The 19,547-nt window shown below is 45.9% G+C and overlaps 1 long non-coding RNA gene across 4 annotated transcripts in view; it reads left to right on the forward strand.

Annotated features, from left to right (window-relative positions):
• The window catches only part of LOC149126814 (uncharacterized), a 77,193-nt gene that overhangs the window by 20,324 nt on the left and 37,322 nt on the right, over positions 1-19,547 (forward strand). For 3 of the 4 annotated variants that reach the window (XR_016234793.1, XR_016234794.1, XR_016234796.1), the window contains exon 2: positions 16,857-16,972. This is a non-coding gene — a long non-coding RNA (uncharacterized LOC149126814). Of the gene's footprint in view, positions 1-16,856; positions 16,973-18,785; positions 19,133-19,547 lie in introns of those variants that run through there. The other variant, XR_016234795.1, reaches the window with a different exon arrangement.

Raw genomic sequence — 19,547 nt, forward strand, 5'->3', positions numbered from 1 at the left:
TGGGCTCTACCACCGAGCAGCCATGCACTCACGAGGCTTTACTGAACCTCAGCTCTCTTTCCTGCAAAATACAGAAAATAAGACCCTCTCCACTGCAGGATTGCTCCCAAGAATAAAAGAGGCAAAGCACCTGGTGCAGGGTCTAGTTTGTAGCAGTTGCTTAGTAAAACTTCCCTCTCTGCCTTCTTCCCTCCCTCTTCCTTCCTTTCAAAGGGGATTAGCATTGTCCTTGTCAGCAGGTGGAATGAGCCTTCTTAAATGTTCTGTGTGATTACCCATTAATACTCTTAACTCCTTCACAAGTAACTAAAGGGAACAAAATCCCAGGGCAGCTACGCCAGCCAGAGGAGCTGGGAACAAAGTTCAGACAGCTAACTGCATAGGAGAAGCTCCCTCTCTCTGCAGGGAACCCTCTCCAGTGGTGACCTGGAGCTGAGCCAGGGAACAGGTGGTGAGAGGCCGAGAACACGACACCCCAAGCCTTTGGAGGCCATGTGAGGAGGCTGAGGGTGACTGTTGTAACAGGGTAACAGGACCCCGTTGATGAAGGCTGGGGATGGGAAATGGAAAACATATGGCTTGGGTTTCCAGGCTGGCCCATCCATTGGCTGGTGGAGGACACGCAAGGCCAAGCATGAGCTCCCGGGTGCAGCTGGGAGCCAGGGCAGCACGGGTGCACTCCCAGGGGAGCTGGAAGGCTTCCCACAAGACTGCAGCCCAGGGTGGACTTTTTTTTTACTGGGCAAACCTGAAGGGAGGAAGACGCAGTGGGAGACGGGGTGGATTTCTCTGTGAGGATGCCATTCCCATTTATAATGTCGGAGATCCTTGCCCTGTACTGGATGCCCCAGAGAACAGCACTGTGTGAGAAAACTCGTGTAAAAAGTGCTCTAACAAATGAATCTTGATATGAATGGAAGGGGAGAGGGAGAGGGAAAGGGGAGGGTTGCAGGTGGGAGGGAAGTTATGGGGGTAGACATTGTGATCCATAAGCTGTACTTTGGAAATTTATATTCATTAAATAAAAGTTAAAAAAAAAATTGTGGCAGAGAGTAGAAAGAATATGTTGATGCTATTTACCAGTTCCTAGTGAATAAAAATTAAAAAAAAAAAAAGTGCTCTAACGTTAAGCTGTTCATCCCCGACCTGTTTCCCCAGAAGCATAAGCCCTGTCTCTTCCTGTGTCCCTTTGCTTATTCCGTTCCTCCTCTCCTTCTCTCCCTTCCTTCCTCCTCTATTCCTCCCTACCTTATTCCCCGCCCCCGCCCCGTCTCTTCCTTTCCCCCTCCTCGCCTGCCTCCCTTCAAGCCAACATTCATTCATGTAACCCTGATTTCTCGTCTTAAAACTTTGAGAGACCAACTGATACAGATTACAATTCTAATCAGAGATAGGCAATCAACCGCTAACTGATGGCCAAACATTTTTGTCTTTGTTCTCGCTGAGCCAAGTCTCTAGGGGCATTCTAGGCTAAGGCCCTGATCTGACAGCTCTAAGCTCTTGGTGCTCAGTGGGCTCAGTGGGGAACAGAGCAGCTGAGTACATTTTGTAAGCCACCTGTAACCCCATGGATGCTGGTAGTGCAGAGCTGTACCCAGAATGTGGATCCCCCTGCCTGGAGGCATATAAGAGCCACAGGGGGCTGGTATTGTGGTGTAACAGGTTAAGCCACCACCTGCAATGCAGGCATCACATATGGGTGCCAGTTTGAGTCCCAGCTGCTCCACTTTGGATCCAGATCCCTGCTAATGCACCTGGGAAGGCAGCAGAGGATGGCCCAAGTTCTTGGGCCCCTGCTACCTACTTGGGAGAACCCAGTGGAGTTCCAGGTTTCTGGCTTTGGCCTGGCCTAACCCCAGCTGTTTCGGCCACTTGGGGAGTAAACCAGCCACTGACTACAGTTAGAGCATTTGCGATCTTCAGTAACAATGGATAAACTGCCAACAGGCACCTGCAGTGTTCCAAATTGTGAATTGGAAGAGAGAGGAAAGGCCACTGGCACAGGATGGGATAGCAAGCTGCTATGGCACTAGTCCTGCTGGTCAATGGTGGAGGCTGTAGGAAATCCAGAGAGACGTTGTAATAGGCCTAGCTCCTCAGGTGTGGATTAAGTTAGCACCCAGGTATTTGGTCTGGTCTTCTTAGTGAAGTAAAACCACATATACTTGGTTCTGAGAAAACCAACCAGTAATCTGAGATGCCAACAGAAATTTATACAGAAGTCGTGAACCTGACCTTCTCTGGCCTCTCTGCTCTTCACTCACCTGCACTGGGGTCTCTGGTACAAGTACAAATATCTACCGCCTCTGGGTTCACTCCACTTATGGCTTGACACTTAAGTGCCTGTTTGTTAAAAATGCCACGTACTTGTGATAAAATATGGCCAAGGCTCCCAAAGCATATTTCCTATTGCCCTTTTTTTTTTGACAGGCAGAGTGGACAGTGAGAGAGAGAGACAGAGAGAAAGGTCTTCCTTTGCCGTTGGTTCACCCTCCAATGGCTGCCGCGGCCGGCGCGCTGCAGCCGGCGCACCGCACTGATCCGATGGCAGGAGCCAGGAGCCAGGAGCCAGGTGCTTTTCCTGGTCTCCCATGGGGTGCAGGGCCCAAGCACCTGGGCCATCCTCCACTGCACTCCCGGGCCACAGCAGAGAGCTGGCCTGGAAGAGGGGCAACCGGGACAGAATCCGGCGCCCCGACCGGGACTAGAACCCTGTGTGCCGGCGCCGCTAGGCGGAGGATTAGCCTAGTGAGCCGCGGCGCCGGCCTATCCTATTGCCCTTTTGCCAACAAATATTGTTCACCTCTAACATCTCTCTCCAGAGGGCTCACACAGATGGTCAAATCTTGAAGAGACCTTTGGATTCATTTTCTAGTCTACTCTTCTCACTTTTAAAGATGAGGAAAGACAAGACCAAGACTTAAAGGGACTAGAACAACCATAGCTGGTCAGTGGCGACCTGATATAGAAGAACCCCATTCCCCATCACTCTTGTGCAAACATCCCCACGGAGCACAGTCCTGGTACATTGTGAATGGTGCTTAGAGTTGTGTTATAACCCCAGCTCTACTGCCCTTTCAAGGCCGTGCCCCTGGTACCACGTCCTTGCCTTCTCAGTCCTTTTTGAGATTGTCACTGCTAGGGTTTGGATCCAGAATTTCTGTGTTTGAACTTGACCCTTGAGGGGAGGTTTGGAGGAGTAGGCTCACTAAATGATTAGAAGGTATGAATGGGCCGGCGCCGCGGCTCACTAGGCTAATCCTCCGCCTTGTGGCACTGGCACACCGGGTTCTAGTCCCGGTCGGGGTGCCGGATTCTGTCCCGGTTGCCCCTCTTCCAGGCCAGCTCTCTGCTGTGGCCAGGGAGTGCAGTGGAGGATGGCCCAAGTGCTTGGGCCTTGTACCCCATGGGAAACCAGGAGAAGCACCTGGCTCCTGCCATCGGATCAGTGCGGTGCGCCGGCTGCAGGGCGCTGGCCGTGGCGGTCATTGGAGGGTGAACCAACGGCAAAGGAAGACCTTTCTCTCTGTCTCTCTCTCTCACTGTCCACTCTGCCTGTCAAAAAAAAAAAAAAAAAAAGGTATGAATGGGGGCTGATGGCTGTCATGCAGCAGATTAAAGCCCCAGGCTTCAGTGCCGGGATCACATATGGGCGTAGGTTCTAGTCCCGCCTACTCCTCTTCCGATCCAGCTCTCTGCTGTGGCCTGGGAAAGCAGTAGAAGATGGCCCAAGTCCTTAGGCCCCTGCACTCTCCTGGGAGACCCAGAAGAAGCTCCTGGCTCCTGGCTTTGGGTTGACACAGCTCTGGCTGTTGCAGTCATTTGAGGACTGAACCAATGGAATGGAGGCCCTCTCTCTGTAACTCTTTCAAATAATTAAAATAAATCTTAAAAAAAGAGAAGATATGGATGAGATGACAGCCTTCATAAAAGGACCTGAGGGAGAAGTTCACTCTTTGTTTGCCCTTCTGCTTCTTCTGGCACAGAGGACGCTGTAGGAAGGCGCTGTCTTGGAAGTGGGAAGTGAGTTCTTCCCAGACACCCCGTCTGCCTGCACCTTGATCTTGGACTTCTCAGGGAAAAAAAAAATTCTATTACTAAGTCTAAGGTATTTTGTTATAGTAGCAGGAATAAACTAAGACAGTCGCTCAGTATCGCAGAGCCTGTGTGTCCTCGAAGTAAGAATCTCATCAATTTATAAGGTTGGCCTGACATTTAATAATGGGTGGCAAGTGTCATTTCTAATTTTAAAGCATTCTGCTGGTATAAGACGTGATGATATAAATATCCATCAGGTAACATCATCATTCCATCCCTCCCCCTTTTTTTTTTCCTTTGGCCCGAAGCACCTTAATCCCTAGGTTGGCCTTAATTAATTTCAGGTGTATGACTAATATGCTAATGACATCCTTGTTCAGCCGGGGGCCCTTCATTGTCCTCCAGCGTCTCTGAGCCAGTTGTGCTCTCAAGCTCAGCAGGGCTTTTCTGCTGATTGTTTCTCTTTATTAGACTTTGAAAATCTCCATTCCAATGAAAGATAAACCAAAGGACTGATCCTTATTGTTGCAAATTGATTCCAGAGACCTTTTAATAGGAAGCTCTGCTAGTGCGTGGAAAATGGCGTAAATTACAAAAATTCAAAGGAGCACGTGACTGCTTAGGAGCCCAACTATGGTTTAAAATCAGGAGAAGCCTGGTGTTAGCCTAAAATCAAGAGGGAGTCTTAGGAATGAATAAGGGTAGACAGGAGCCCTCCCTGGCAGGAGTTGGTGGAGTTTCTAGGATCCTGCGTGGCCAAGGATGAAGTGTGGTCTTTGACAAAGATACACTTTGAATCAGTTTATGTAATTGGGCTCATGTTGCCGAAACCCAACCTTTTCCTTTCCTGCAAACCTCCTCTTCCTGTCCACTCCGTGAGCAGAGTGGCTGGCTGTGTCTCTGGCTTTCTGTGAGGACAGCTGCAAGCAAAAGCGAAGAAGGAAATCAATACAAGTTCTTGATACAGGAGATTCTTTCCGAACGCAGCCCCAAATGCCCGCCCGCCTGTTACTGCGCTCTGTGAGCATTTTCTCATGTCTGGCTTGATGGATAATCTTTCCAACGTGGAGGAATACTTCAGGCTGGCAACAACTGGATCTTAGGCGTTAGAAAAGCTTGAAGAATTCATTTTTCAAACCTGCTGCAATGTGTTAATGACCAAAGGTTACACAAAACACCAAGTATGTGGGTCTCTTGATATGGAAAGTTAGTGAAAACACTTCATGCCATTTTCCATTTCTGTTCCAAGATCACATCTGTTTGGAACTGAACCGTAGCATGTGTGCTGGGGAACCTGTATGAAATTAACTTTTATAGCTGACTTTACAAGGAGGATCTTTTATTGTCTACAACTTGGCTGGAATTCAGGAAGTTCCCAAAATGATTTATCGTTATATGTGCCTATTCTATGGCGGCTGATGAAACTGATGTATTATTGAACATATGCAGTCATTCTGTCTCAAGACAAGAGATCATCTCAGCCTTTTATCCAAAAGGAGTGAAGAATTTACATTGTGGAGGGGAAAAAAGTTGGGTATTTTGTTCTAAGTGAAATAATTAGTTACAGGAGCAAACCATTTGTTGCCAGTCCTGTAATTCTTTTCTGTTTGCCAATCCAGGGGCGACTTATTAGAATCTTGAATATATTCTTTAAATAAATATTTAAGGTAATATTTCCCCCCAATAAATGTTTGATTCCATTCTCATAATATCTGAGATGATTAGTTCAGCTTATTATATCATGGTAATAAGAATCAAAAATCATGAATTTAAATTTATTTCATGTTACTTAATATATAACCCCTCCCCCAACTTAACCTCTTCCACTTGAACAGAGGGGCCCCTTTAGCCTGACCAGTCAGCTTCCATATGGTTGCAAGAAGAATTGGCCAAAAATGGTGGCTAATGCCATGAAGTTTCTCTCCACCAGGAGAAACCTGCAGGAGCATATTTTTCTACTGATGAACCAGGAGAATTTTACATACATACAAGAGAATACATTCAACAACAATATTTGATTAAATTAGAATATAGGGAAAAACAGACTAATTCTAGAATCTGCATTTATGGTGTATTAAACATTTAATACTCTGGAAAAATGTGGTGCTTCTGGATTTGATGTGTGCTCTCAGCCAGACAACTCACTGACACACCTCATTTCAGTTGGAAAGGGGTAGTCAAAATTGTGGGAATTTCAGGCGGATGTGAAAATGAAACCACAAAACTCCAGATCCTATAAAGCTGTGTTAGCTACTGAGAAAATTTAGATCCCATTTTCTAGTTTCAATGTCAATGAAAAACATTTGATTTATAGTGTCAGTGAGACATGAACAAAATAATCTCTAGTTATTATATACATTGTGAGTCATTTATAAGGCAATGTGTAGGTAGTTAACACAAATGAAATTAGATCCAATTGTTATTATTTTAAGATATCTATGTATTAATCTGAGATGCAAAGTTACAGAGTAGGGGGAGAGATTTTTCATTTGCTGATTCACCCCCTATATGGCTGCAACAACCAGAGTTAGGCCAGGCTGTAACCAGGAGCTTTATCCAGGTCTCCCAGGTGGGTGCAGAGTCCCAAGCCCTTTGGCCATCTTCTGCTGCTTTCCAGGACAGAGAGCTGGATTGAAGTGAAACAGCTTGGGGCTACAACCAGCACCCACACGGGATGCTGGCATTGCTGGCGATGGCTTAACCTGTCGTGCCATAGCACCAGCCCCTATTTTTTTTCACTTAATAGTATAGATATACACTTTTTGGGAACAAAATTTGGAGCCTGCTTGGGAGATCTTGCATCATCCACATTAATTCCCTTTTATTCCAGAGGCCTTTTAATATTATCCCCCAGTTCTGGCATTAGGTTTCTATCTACAAGCTGAACATAAAACCAGATAGACTCCTTCGTTGCAGAAGTTATTTTCAGATTTGCTGTCCCTCACCTTAATCTATTAGCCTGAGAGTGTGACAGAGTTGCACATTAATAAACTCATTTCCCAAACAGGTGTGCTAGCTTTGAGTAGTGAAATCATCTTTCATAATGATGGACCAGCCCCGTAGCCCCAGTTAGTAATATCACAACAGTAGGATTCTGTACCAAGGTGGGTAAGGTGGACAAGGATGTCTCTGCACATTTTTAATTTGAGGCAAGAAGAGAACAATTCAAATATGAGCCCGTCTCACTGTCAGGTGCTTTGTCTCTTTGCCTAAAGGATAGCACATTTTCAAATGGCTTTGAAACAGTTGAAAGTGGGTAATGTTAATTTGGTGTAAAACTTCAAGTGGCATATTACTAATGCCAAAGAACAAAGCAATTGAGGATCTGGAAACTAATTACTAACAGCACTGTCACTACTTTATGTAAGTGTGAACAAGAATCATATGTTTCCTAGGGTGCATCCTTGTTGTGGTGCTTAGTCTCATTGGTGAAAGCGTGATAATGAGCAGCTAGCTGATCACTGAGAGCTGCTGTGGACTCCTCTTTTTTTTAATTATTTATTTTAAGGAATGTAAATTTCATAAGTACAACTTGAGGAATATAGTTATTCTTCCCACCATACCTGCCCTCCCACCCACACTCCCACCCCTCCTTCTAATCCCTCTCCCTTTTCCAGTCCCATTCTCCATTAGGATTCATGTTTAATTAACTTTGTACACAGAAGACCAACTTTATACTAACTGAAGATTTCAACAATTTGCACACACACACACACACACACACAGAAGCTGTTTGAGAACTAGTTTAACAGTTAACTCTCATAATACAACTCAATGAGGACAGAGGTCCTATATGGGGAGTTAGTGTATAGTGACTCCTGTTGTTAATTTAATGATGCTCTTAAGTATAACATTCCGTGACCACCTGAGGCTCTTGACATGAGCTGCCTAGGCTATGGAAGCCTTTTGAATCCAAAAACTCTGTTAATATTTAGACAAGGCCATAAGCAAAGTGGAAGTTTTCTCCTCCCCTTAGAGAAAAGTACATCCTTCTTTGATGGCCACTTCTTTCTGTTGGGGTTTCCCTTACAGAGATCCTTCTTGTAGAACATTTTTGGCTTTCCATGCCTGAAATGCTCTCATGGTTTTTTTTAGCCAGACCAAGAAGCCATAAGGGCTGATTCTGAGGTCAGAATGTTACTTAAAGTGATCGCCATTCTATGGATCTGCTGTGTGGACTGCTTCCCATGTTGGAACATTCTCTCCTTTTTAATTCTATCTATTATTATTATCAGACACTGATCCTATTTATATGATCAGTTTAACACTTAATCCTATCTATATGTTCACTTTAGCACTTAATATGATCCCTTTAACTTTTAGATGGCATTTTTACCACCCAGCTTAATGGGATTTGGGGTCCCATGACAAGTTTTTAAGTTGCACCCTTAGACTTCTAAGGGTGCAACTTAAAAACTTGTCATGGGACCCCAAAGTCTGTAGGAATGTATGCAGAACTATACAGTTTTACAGTTGCAAACTTCCTCCTCCCTCTCCTATTCTCACTCTTATTGTTTGCTGAGATCCATCCTCAATTGACTTTATACACATATGATTAACTCTATGTTAAGAGTTCAACAAATAGTATGAAAAAAAATTGAAAAAAATGAAACTGTTCCATGACAGTCAAGAAAAGGGCAGCTCAAGTCATCCCTTCTCGAGTGTCAATTTCTCTTCTACTTATTTTGTTTAAGGTGCTCTATTTGTTCTCACAGATCAGGAAAAACATATGGTATCTGTCCCTTTGGGACTAGCTTATTTCACTAAGTTTGATGTTTTGTGGATTCCTCTTATTAGCACGATTTTGTCCCCATGCCCAGAGGCCTTGGGGGCAGTGGACATTCTTTCAATAAGTGACATAAGTTAATCGTTGTTGTGATTTAAAAGCACCATCACAGACTTGAATTAGGAGACCCTGTTGTAACAATCTGAAGCTCCTGACACTGTGATCTGATGTTGCTGGCTGTTGAGACTACCACATGCAATGGGCTCTGCCCTCCTGAGGGCTCTAGGTCTTGTAGGTGAAATAGAATGAATAGATTATTAGTGAGAGTGGGGATTCTACATGAATTCACGGACTCGGAAGGAGATGGGGACTTTGCTGTTTGTTCAAATCAGAGGCTATGGATACCTGGCTGATTCATTTTTTTTTAAAAAAAGAATGTTTTATTCAAGCATCTTGAGAAGATTTATCTAATATAGTAGGGGGAAAAAAAAAACACTCCCAAAACTGGATAGTTGACTCAGAACTAGTTGTGTTACTTAAATGGTTTCCAGCTATTTCTTGAGTTGTAATAGGATATGTAGCAGCATACCTTCATGCTGAAGGAAAGATGAATTTTCTATGATTTTATGGCCATGATTGGTTTTAGTGTGAGTGCATGCAGTGTGACAGATGTAGATCAGAGCTCAGCACCAGGTCCTGGATGAAGACACATGGACTCTCCGTGCTGGCAGGGACCTGGGGTTCTTAGTCTGAGCCCCAGGGCTGTGTATCAGAGGACCAGCAGATTTGTATGTGCCCTTTCATGGGGATGCACCCAGTTACTACTAATCAGGAACAACATAAATGGTTTTGATCAAATTCTCAAACGGGTCTATCATCTCAAAAGCAATGAATTACGTTCTAATGAAGCTCATGGTACAGGGTGAGAAGCCAGGGTCTAGAGAGATGAGGTGGACTGGGTGTTAGAATACTTGTTTTATCTTAGGTTGCTGGCAGTCAAGTTCATCTGTGAGCTGGGATGCGATCAGCACAGTGTGGAATCTATTGGGCGAGCCTTGCCTGTTGGTTTGGGGTTGCCATCACTGCTAGATTGAAGTAGGTTTGTGCTGTTCACTATGTTTCCCACTTTACAGGTAGAACAAGACAATCAAAATTATGCAGAATGACCTAAAACTTGAACATTTGTGCGAGAAACCCTGAGTGTTGACTCTCTTGAGAAATTGCTCACAATGTATGTGTTTTATATTCCATATGTAACAGACAAACCTGGAAAGGGATTTTGGTTTTAAACTTGCAATAATAGTGAATGTTCCCTCTGTGTTCAGGATCACTCTTTGCTTTTGCTTTGGATGTCACAAAGATTTTGAAATCAAAAGGGCTTCCATTTTACCTTTTTAGGAATATGGTATAATTTGTCTGCATGATTGCATTTTAATTAGCACTCCCATTGCCTATTTAAACATGCAGAGATATAAAACGAGCCAACCAAATAGGAAGAGATATAGCCAAGGTGTTTGCTACTGTGATGGTATTGAGCACTGCCTGGGGATAAAGCCTGAGCCAGAGTCAGGTTTAATAGTGTGAACTGGTTCAAAATAAATCCATTTGTATGCATAATATTTTACATAAGGGTTAAGCTGCTTTGGCAATTATTAATAATTATGCCTCTTTGCACAGCTCTGAGAATCTCTGAACATTCTCTGGGAGTAAACCAGCCATTCTCACAGTTAAAAATAAAAGAGTTTCATGGGTAGTATTTTTATATAAGTCTTGGGGGGCTAGGTGATGACCTTAGGGTGCACGGTGTTAGGGGCAGAGAGAGCAGGCAGAAGGGTGTAAGCCAGAAGCATGGACTTAATTTTGGAGGGAGCGTTTGTCTCTATGGCACACCATGAGACAGTGCTCAGCGTGGAGTGTGCTGCTGTTCCGAGAACACGTACAGCTCAGCATTCCCAGCTAGGCTGCTATGAGCCAAAGTAACGCAAGGGAACTTACTCTTCTGGATCCAGCCCTGGAAGCCCTCGTGTCTCCCATTTTTCTGGCAAAGATCTTTGCAGGGTTAGCAGATGGAGTCTTAGCTGATTCCTTCAGCCTATTTGGTGGTGCTCTGAGAGGGTCCAGGGACCTGCAGTTCAGGCTGCTGGTCAGGTCGCTATATCATTCATTAATAGCTCTTAAAAGTAAGTAGATAGACAGTTGATTTAGATAGTAATCTGAGTGTTTTATAAAATATAGTCATGTATGCACAGCAGTGTTTCAGTCAACAATAGAGCAAATATATGATACTGGTCCCAGAAGGCTACAAGGGACCTGGCAAGTTCCTATCACCTAGTGACATCACAACCATTGTGACATCATAGTAAGAAGCATCACTGCCATGTTTGTGTGATGCTGGTGAAAACACTGCCAGTCATAAGAGCAAAGCAGTACAGCTAGGTAGAGTATTTAGTACTAGATAATGATAAACCGCTCTGTTCCTGGTTTATTTACTATACTTTTTGTCTTTGCTTTAGAGTGTACTCCTTTTGCTCATAAAAACAAAGTTGACTGTAAAACAGTCTGCCAGGTGCACCTCATGCCTCTCCTGTTTCCTGGGTCTCTCGCACACGGAGTGACTGGCCTGCACCACTGAAGTTTGTGTAAGAGCACCCTGCGATGTTTGTACAGCCATGAAATCAGCAAACGCCTTCTCATTGTGACTGCATCTTCTGTAAGATGTATTCGACTAGGATACACTGGAATGAAATAAACCCTGCTCTTAGATCACACCATGACCAAACAACTCTAGAGGGAAAAAAACCACATACTTCAAAAAGTTCATGGAAAATGTAGATTATGAATGAACCAAACCTAAAAGATGGAATTAGAAGGCGGATTTTTTTTTTTTTGGTGCAAAAAATTTTTGAAATCCAGGCATAGCTTCTACATAATACACATTTTCCATGAACTTTTTGAAGCACCCTCATAGCCATGTAGTTTTGAAAGGGCTTTTGAAGCAACATTTAACAGCACTAACTTATCTAAATGAACTATCAGCTTAATCTTGTGACTAGTGATGAACAACGCTGGTGTAATTGTGACATCTCATCAAGCAGAATTGCTCAACAGAACAGAGCAGTTACATTTTGCTGCCATTCGGAATCAAACATCCTTCAAAGCCAGATGTTTCCAGTTTCTTAATAACGCATCATGATACAATTGATTAAAAAAAAATCACCTGACAATGATTCGATTGCTCTGCACGACAAATATCAGTCACCAGCGTGATAGCTGGAGATGTCTGCAGGATTCTGGGCTCTGGATATGATAGAGAGTCAGAGAGACTTGACCTCCGAACCCCTAATGCCTAAACAATGCACCCTCGACTCAGTAACTGACATTGCTGATGGCAACGGCCCCATGTGATGACTTACTTGTCTTCCCCCATCAAATCCCTCATAAAAAGAGGGAAGGGGTGGCCAGAGAGACAAGGGGGGAAGCCAGAATCTTTGTCTATTCTGGGCTCTTCACCGGCGAGTTGACAAATGCCAGTGAAAGCACTCACTTCCTGCTCTTTATCTTGAAGCCCATTAAGCTGGGCCTTCGGTAGACAGGCCTGCTGCTGCTTTTGTTGAGTTCTCCTCCCTTCCCCTATTTGTCTCAAGCATTGGAAGTCTTACAACTGCTGTTGCCCATCATTCTCCGCGAACACAACCTGCACAGTGGCAGCGTGACAATGGGAGAGGGAGGCTGACCACAACGCCTTTGTGTCTCAGAGGATTCGTCTGGCTGCAGTGACTGGGGGACAGGTGGGGCAGGTTCTCAGGTCCATCTGCAGCTACACATGCTTGCGTTTTCCAAGAAGCACGGGTCAGGAAGCTCTTGGGGAGTCCTTTCTATTTCCCACAGTTCTGACATTGGCTCTGAGTCGTGTGCAGAGTGCTGGGAGGTACAGCACTAAGTAGCACCAGCATCTGGCTTGCAGTGGTGTCTAGGACTCGGTGGATGCTTGGATCCTGCCTTCTTTGCTGCTGTTGCAACCCCACTTACTCCTTGATGGTACTTCTCAGGCTGGGGTGAAAGGGGAAGGTGGTTGTAAGAACCACATAGGACAGCTCATCTGCACCTGGAAGGGCTTTGATTGAAAAATCTTTGTAGTTTTTTTGTTCCCCATCCACTATATTCTCCTAAGACCTGGGTTTCTGGTCACTAAGAATGTGTGTGATCTTACATAAGTCACTGCATTCTCTAGGTTCCAGTATCTTCATCAGTAACATTGGAGTAACTCAGTGGTTCTCAAAGTGTCAGCCTTGGACCACCAGCATCAGCATGATCCAGGAGCTTATTAGAAATGCAAACAGGGGTCAGTGCTGTGGTGTTGAGGGCACAGCTGCCCCCTGCAGTGCTGGCATCCCATATGGGTGCCAGTTTGAGTCCCAGCTGCTCCGCTTCGGAGGCAGCTCCTTGCTAATGCATCTGGGAAAGCAGCAGAAGATGGTCCAAGTCCTTGAGCCCTGCACCCATGTGGGAAATCAGGAAGAAGCTCCCAGCTCCTGGCTTTGGATTGGCCCAGCTCTGACTGTTGTGACCATTTGGGAAGTGAACCAATAGATAGAAGACACCCCCGCCCCCACACCACCACCTTGTGCTCTCTCTCTCTACTGCCTCTCTGTAACTCTGCCTTTCAAATAAATAAGTCTTTAAAAAATGTAAATAGGGGGCCGGCACCGCAGCTCACTAGGCTAATCCTCCGCCTTGCGGCGCCGGCACACCGGGTTCTAGTCCCGGTCGGGGCGCCGGATTCTGTCCCGGTTGCCCCTCTTCCAGGCCAGCTCTCTGCTGTGGCCAGGGAGTGCAGTGGAGGATGGCCCAAGTGCTTGGGCCCTGCACCCCATGGGAGACCAGGAGAAGCACCTGGCTCCTGCCATCGGATCAGCGCGGTGCGCCGGCCGCAGCGCGCCGGCCGCGGCGGCCATTGGAGGGTGAACCAATGGCAAAGGAAGACCTTTCTCTGTGTGTCTCTCTCTCACTGTCCACTCTGCCTGACAAAAAAAAAAAAAAAAAGTAAATAGGGGTCTGCAGGTAAAGCTGCTTGAATGGGCGCCAATTCAAGTCCCAGCTGCTCCACTTCTGGTCCAGCTCTCTGCTATGGTCTGGAAAAGCAGGAGAAGATGGCCCAAGTCCTTGGGCTCCTGTAGCCACATGGGAGACCTGGAAGAAGCTCCTGGCTTCTGGCTTCAGATTGGTGCCGCTCTGGCTGTTACGGTTATCTGGGGAGTGAACCAGCAGATGGAAGACTCTCTCTCTCTCTCTCTGCCTATGCCTCTCTGACTTTCAAGTAAATAAATACATATTTTTAAAAATAAATAAAAAATGCAAATAAATCCCAATGGAGACCTACTGAATCACACATACTGGGAGGAATCCAGCCTTCTGTGTTTAAAAAAGTACTTATTTTACTTGAAAGAGAAACAGAGAGACGGATCTCCCATCTACTGGTTCTCTCCTTAAACGTCCACAATAGCTGGCACTGGGTCAGACCTAAGCCAGAAGTCAGGAACTGAATCTAAGTGTTCCATGTGTCAGCAGGGATACAGCCACATGAACCATCACCTGCTGCCTTCCACGGTGTGCATTAGCAGGAAGTTGGAGTCAGGAGTGGAGCCAGAGACTCATATTCAGGCATGCTTGTATGGGATGCAGGTGACCCAACTGGGATCTTAACTGCTGAGTGTTGTTTTGATGAGGGCTGCAGGAAATGCTGGTGCAGGCTCGAGCTTGAAACCTTTGAAATATATGATCTTGTGTGCTCCTTGTAACACTGACATTTTAAATGGCTCTTGGTCTCAGGTCATCAAGTCAGTTCAAACCCAAAGCCCTACACACATGCAGGGAGATTTTCCAGAGAGAGATTGTCAAGTGTAGCATCTGTGCCGATACACAAAGCATTATAATCCTGTAGCAACAGGAAAACTGTGGCGATGTGAACCAGCTTAACAGACTCACAGCCTTTCTGTTCTAAGTTGTATCTTGTTCTTGTGTCAAAGTGACTTCACAGAACTCAGGCAAGTCCTTCCCTCTGGCACGGCCACTCCAGGCAGTATCCACTTGGAAGTACATATTGGCCTGCTGTGAGAAAACAATGGAAGCTTTTCCATGCATTTATTCTTTCTTTTTCTTGCTTACCCAGCAATCAAGTCTTCCATAAAGAGGCCTGAGATCACTACTGATAGCGTGTGGCTCTACCTGTCAAAGGAACTACTGTGGTATGTCCTCAGGCCAGGAAGTCAGGTCCCAGAGTAACGTAGTGAAGCTCGGACCCCAGGCCCCACTGCCTGTGCGCGCTCTGCTGCTCCTGGTGCCCCACTTTTCTTTCTCCTCTGGGCTTTGGCAGCTCTGCTTACCCCCTGTGACTCAGTACAGGCATCAGTTTCTCCTGGGATGCTTTTCCTGAACTTTCCCAATCAGGTGAGGAGCCTCCTTTGGTGTACCAGGGCCCCCGTTCTTCTCTGTGGCACGGCTGTCCACACAACGTATTGCTGACTTGGATCATGGGTTCTCCAGGCTCAGTGTAGCTCCAGAGGGCAGGACGGTCCTCATCACTCATCGTTCCCAGGGCTGGCCATGGTGCCCGGCATGTGAGAGGGCATTGGTAATTATTCCTGGAGAAGGGCTCCCTGTTTCTCCGCCTCTTCTGTTAGATTATTGCTTCTTTTACATATGTCTAGATAGTGATCGATCAAATTGCTGTTGTTCAAAGGGTAGACATTGCTTGAAGGTGGACACAGTGCGGGGCACTGCCAGCGGTTCAGGAAGAGCCTGTTGTGCTCCCGCCTGAACGACCCTAAGGTCCTCTGCTTTGCCGGCCCTGTTTTGCTAGTTTTTGCACCTGTGATACAGAAGGGACCAGCATGGCATACTGCAAATTTCTCAGTCTCATCAATCTTGATTGATTGCATGATTTCCATTTATTTTCACTCCCCCACTCCTATGTCTGTCCTTTCTTTAGGTACTCATTTTAGCATGTTTGTGTTTCTTACCATATTTGATTTGCATTTTTAGAAGACATATATTCCTGTTTGTAAACATGTCTTAAATTTATATACATGGCATATAAAAAATTCATTTTCCTCCTGACTTTTTCTGTTGGCATAGTATCATGATCTGTGTTGCCATGGATACTGAGTTGGCATCTTTTCATTGCTGTGTAGTATTCCAGTGTGTGCAATTCTGTTTTCTTCATCTTTCCCACAGCGATGAATGAATACCCAAACTGTCTCCAACTCCCCCTTACTGAGAACACTGCTGTGAACAACCTAGTACATGTGCTCTTGTTAACCTATGGGAGAATCCCTAAGAATTAGTGGTGTGCGTGTCCTGTGAGTCGGGTCAGGATTGCTGGGTCAGAGCATCCCTGTGCTTATTTTGGCTGATTACTGCCAAACTTTTCTTAAAATGGCTGCCCCAGTCTTGTAGGTTGTATGTGAGGATATTTCAAAAGCTTCCGGAAAGATAGAATTAAAAGATAAGTTAAGGGGCCAGTGCCATGGCTCACTAGGCTAATCCTCCACCTGCAGCACCAGCATCCCATATGGGCGCCGGGTTCTAGTCTCGGTTGCTCCTCTTCCAGGCCAGCTTTCTGCTGTGGCCTGGGAGTGCAGTGGAGGATGGCCCAAGTGCTAGGGCCCTGCACCTGCATGGGAGACCAGGAGGAAGCACCTGGCTCCTGGCTTCGGATGGGCATAGCTCTGGCCTTAGCGGCCATTTAGGGGGTGAATCAACGGAAGGAAGACCTCTCTCTCTCTCTCTCTTTAACTCTGCCGGTCAAAAAAAAAAAAAAAAAAAAGATGTCTATTTTGGTACAAAGAATTTTTAAATTCTCTGCATAGTTTTTTTTTTCAAAATGTGCATTTCCATAAACTTTTTGAAGATTCCCCATTAGCATGGCTATCAAACATTTTTGCTCCAAAATAAATTTTTAATTTTGTTTTCCATGAACTTTCTGTACATTCCAGATCCTAGTCTCTTGTCAGTTAAACATTGCCAAATCTTCTTCCAATTTGTTGTTAGTTAGCTTTGCTTTAAAACAAACCTTTGATTTCTTCTCTTCCAGAGCGTGTGATGGAGACTGGTTTTGGATGGCCCTAAAAGAGTCCATGATTGCGATTAGAAGTGGCTTTTCAGCCTAATGTACGTGTTGCTGCATGATGCTGTGACCACCAAGAACACGTACGTGGACGTCATGGAGGCTGGATGAGCTAGGCGAGCTCGAGGGCCGAGCAAACCTTCAGTAATAACCACGGAGTGACCCCGTGTCACTCTGTTTCAGAAACAGGGCTACAAGTGTTGTGAGGAAGTGTTACAGGGACGTTGTACACATTTGTGGGAAGTCGTGTAAGTAAGCAAAGCTAGAAGAAAGAACTCGTGAGAAGATATTTATGACCTTGGGGTTTGGAAGCCAGGATTCAGAAAGTCAGACAGAAAAAGCCACATGGCTTTCCTTTGGCCAGCCCTCTGAATTCCTCCCAGTGAGAATTTAGAGACAATCCCTTAGTGGTTCCTCTCAGCACTGCCTGTTTTCCCTGGCCAGCAGGTAGTCAGTTAGCATTAGCGAAGTTTCCAGGGGCTGTGTGTGTATGTGTTTAACTTGAATTCCTTGCTATGTGTTAAGAGCTTTTTAAATTTTTTTTAATTTTTAAAGGTTTTATTTTATTTTATTTTTGACAGGCAGAGTGGACAGTGAGAGAGAGAGAGACAGAGAGAAAGGTCTTCCTTTTGCCATTGGTTCACCCTCCAATGGCCATCACGGCGGGCGCACCACGCTGATCCAAAGCAAGGAGCCAGGTGCTTCTCCTGGTCTCCCATGCGGGTGCAGGGCCCAAGCACTTGGGCCATCCTCCACTGCACTCTCTGGCCACAGCAGAGAGCTGGCCTGAAAGAGGGGCAACCGGGACAGAATCCGGCGCCCCAACTGGGACTAGAACCCGGTGTGCAGGCGCCGCAAGGTGGAGGATTAGCCTATTGAGCCACGGCGCCGGTCTTAAAGGTTTATTTATTTGAAAGACTGAGTTATAGAGAGGCAGAAGCAGAGAGAAAGAGAGAGAGAGAGAGAGAGAGAGACAGACAGACAGACAGAGAGTCTTCCATCTGCTAGTTCACTCTCCAAATGGCTGCAATGGCATCCCATATGGGCTTTAGTTCAAGTCCCAGCTGCTAAACTTCTGATCCTGCTCTCTGCTGTGGCCTGGGAAAACAGTGGAACATGGCCCATGTCCTTGGGCCCCTGCACCCCCAGGGGAGACCTTGAAGAAGCTCCTGGCTCCCAGCTTTAGATTGGCCCAGCTCTGCCCATTGCAGCCGGTTGGAGAGTGAACTAACAGATGGAAGATTCTCTCTCTGTCTCTCTGTCTCTCTCTTTCTCTGTAACTCTGCCTTTCAAATAAATAAATCTAAAAAAACAAAAGCAAGAGACTGGAGGGGTTTCCCGGCTCCTGTCTCAAGCTCAGCTGTGGGCAGTCAGAAGGCCTGGAGATTGGGATGAGGGGGAGAAGCCAGGAAGACTCCCAGGGCCATGAGAAGGAGAAGGCGAGGCTTCCATGGCCTGAACTGGAGACTCAGAATTAAAAAAAAAAGGAAGAAAAAAATCATGGAATTTATAGATAGTGACAAGGTGGCTAGGAAGAGTTGGGAGGTTTGGGGCAAGTAGTCCTTCCAATGCCACTCAAATGACCTCACCTCTGTGAAATATCACTATTTAGAGATGCCTTGCGTATGTTTAGAAGCAGGTGTAGCCATCTCCTCCAGGCTTTAGCCTCGTCGGTTTCTCCATAAGATGGGTAGATAAGTAAAAGCACACGGAATATCTATTCACCTACTTCAATAAAGGCCAGATTGCATCATGACAACAGTGCACTGCTGCTTGTCCTCAGAGTTTTTGAAGATAGATGAAGGAACTTCAGAAAGTTTGTGAAAGCCCTGCATTATCTTGTAATTTCATTTTATGCAAACTTTATAAAAGATTATTTTCATTTTTATTTTCCAGGCAGAGAGACAGAAAGTGCAGTTGGAGATCTTTCATCTGCTGGTTCCCTTTCCAAATGTCTGCAGTAGCTGGATTGGGCCAGACCAAAGCCGGGAGTGCAGAGCTCAATCTGGGGCTTCCACGTGGCTGGCAGGGACATCAGTACTCGAGCCATCATCTGCTGCTTTCCCAGGGCACGCATTAGTAGGAAGCTGGTTTAGAAGCAGAGTGGCTGGGCCTCAGAGCACTCTATCGATGTAGGTGTTCCAAGTGGTGACCCCACACCTGCTCCTCATCAGGTTGCTTTTCTTCCTTCTTCTTATTTACTTATTCAAAAGGCAAGGAGAGAGAGAGAGAGAGAGAGAGAGAGAGAGAGAGAGAGAGAAGAGGGGAAGAGAAGAGGAGAGGAGTGAAGAGGAGAGAAGAGAGGGGAGGGGAGGGGAAGAGAGAGGAGAGGAGAAGAGAGGAGATGAGAGGCAAGGAATGGAGAGGAGAGAAGAGAGGGGAGAAGGGGGAGGAGGGAGGGGAGGGGAGAGGAAGAGAGCAGAGGCGAGGCGAGGCGAGGCAGACAAGCAGAGAGACAGAGACAGACAGGGAGAGCTTCCATCTGCATATTCACTCCCCAGATACCCACAATGACTGGGGCTGGGATGTGCACCCAGAGAATCCAGGCCTCCTATGGAGCGCCATTGCCTGCTGCCTTCTGAGGGGTGTGCTTTTTTTTTTTTTTTTTTTTAAGATTTTATTTCTTGAAAAGGCAGGGTAGGGGGAAGGGGGACAGAG

The sequence above is a fragment of the Oryctolagus cuniculus genome, chromosome 5, assembly GCF_051225735.1.
Source record: "Oryctolagus cuniculus isolate XC-2025 breed Fujian yellow rabbit chromosome 5, ASM5122573v1, whole genome shotgun sequence".
NCBI lineage: Eukaryota > Metazoa > Chordata > Mammalia > Lagomorpha > Leporidae > Oryctolagus > Oryctolagus cuniculus.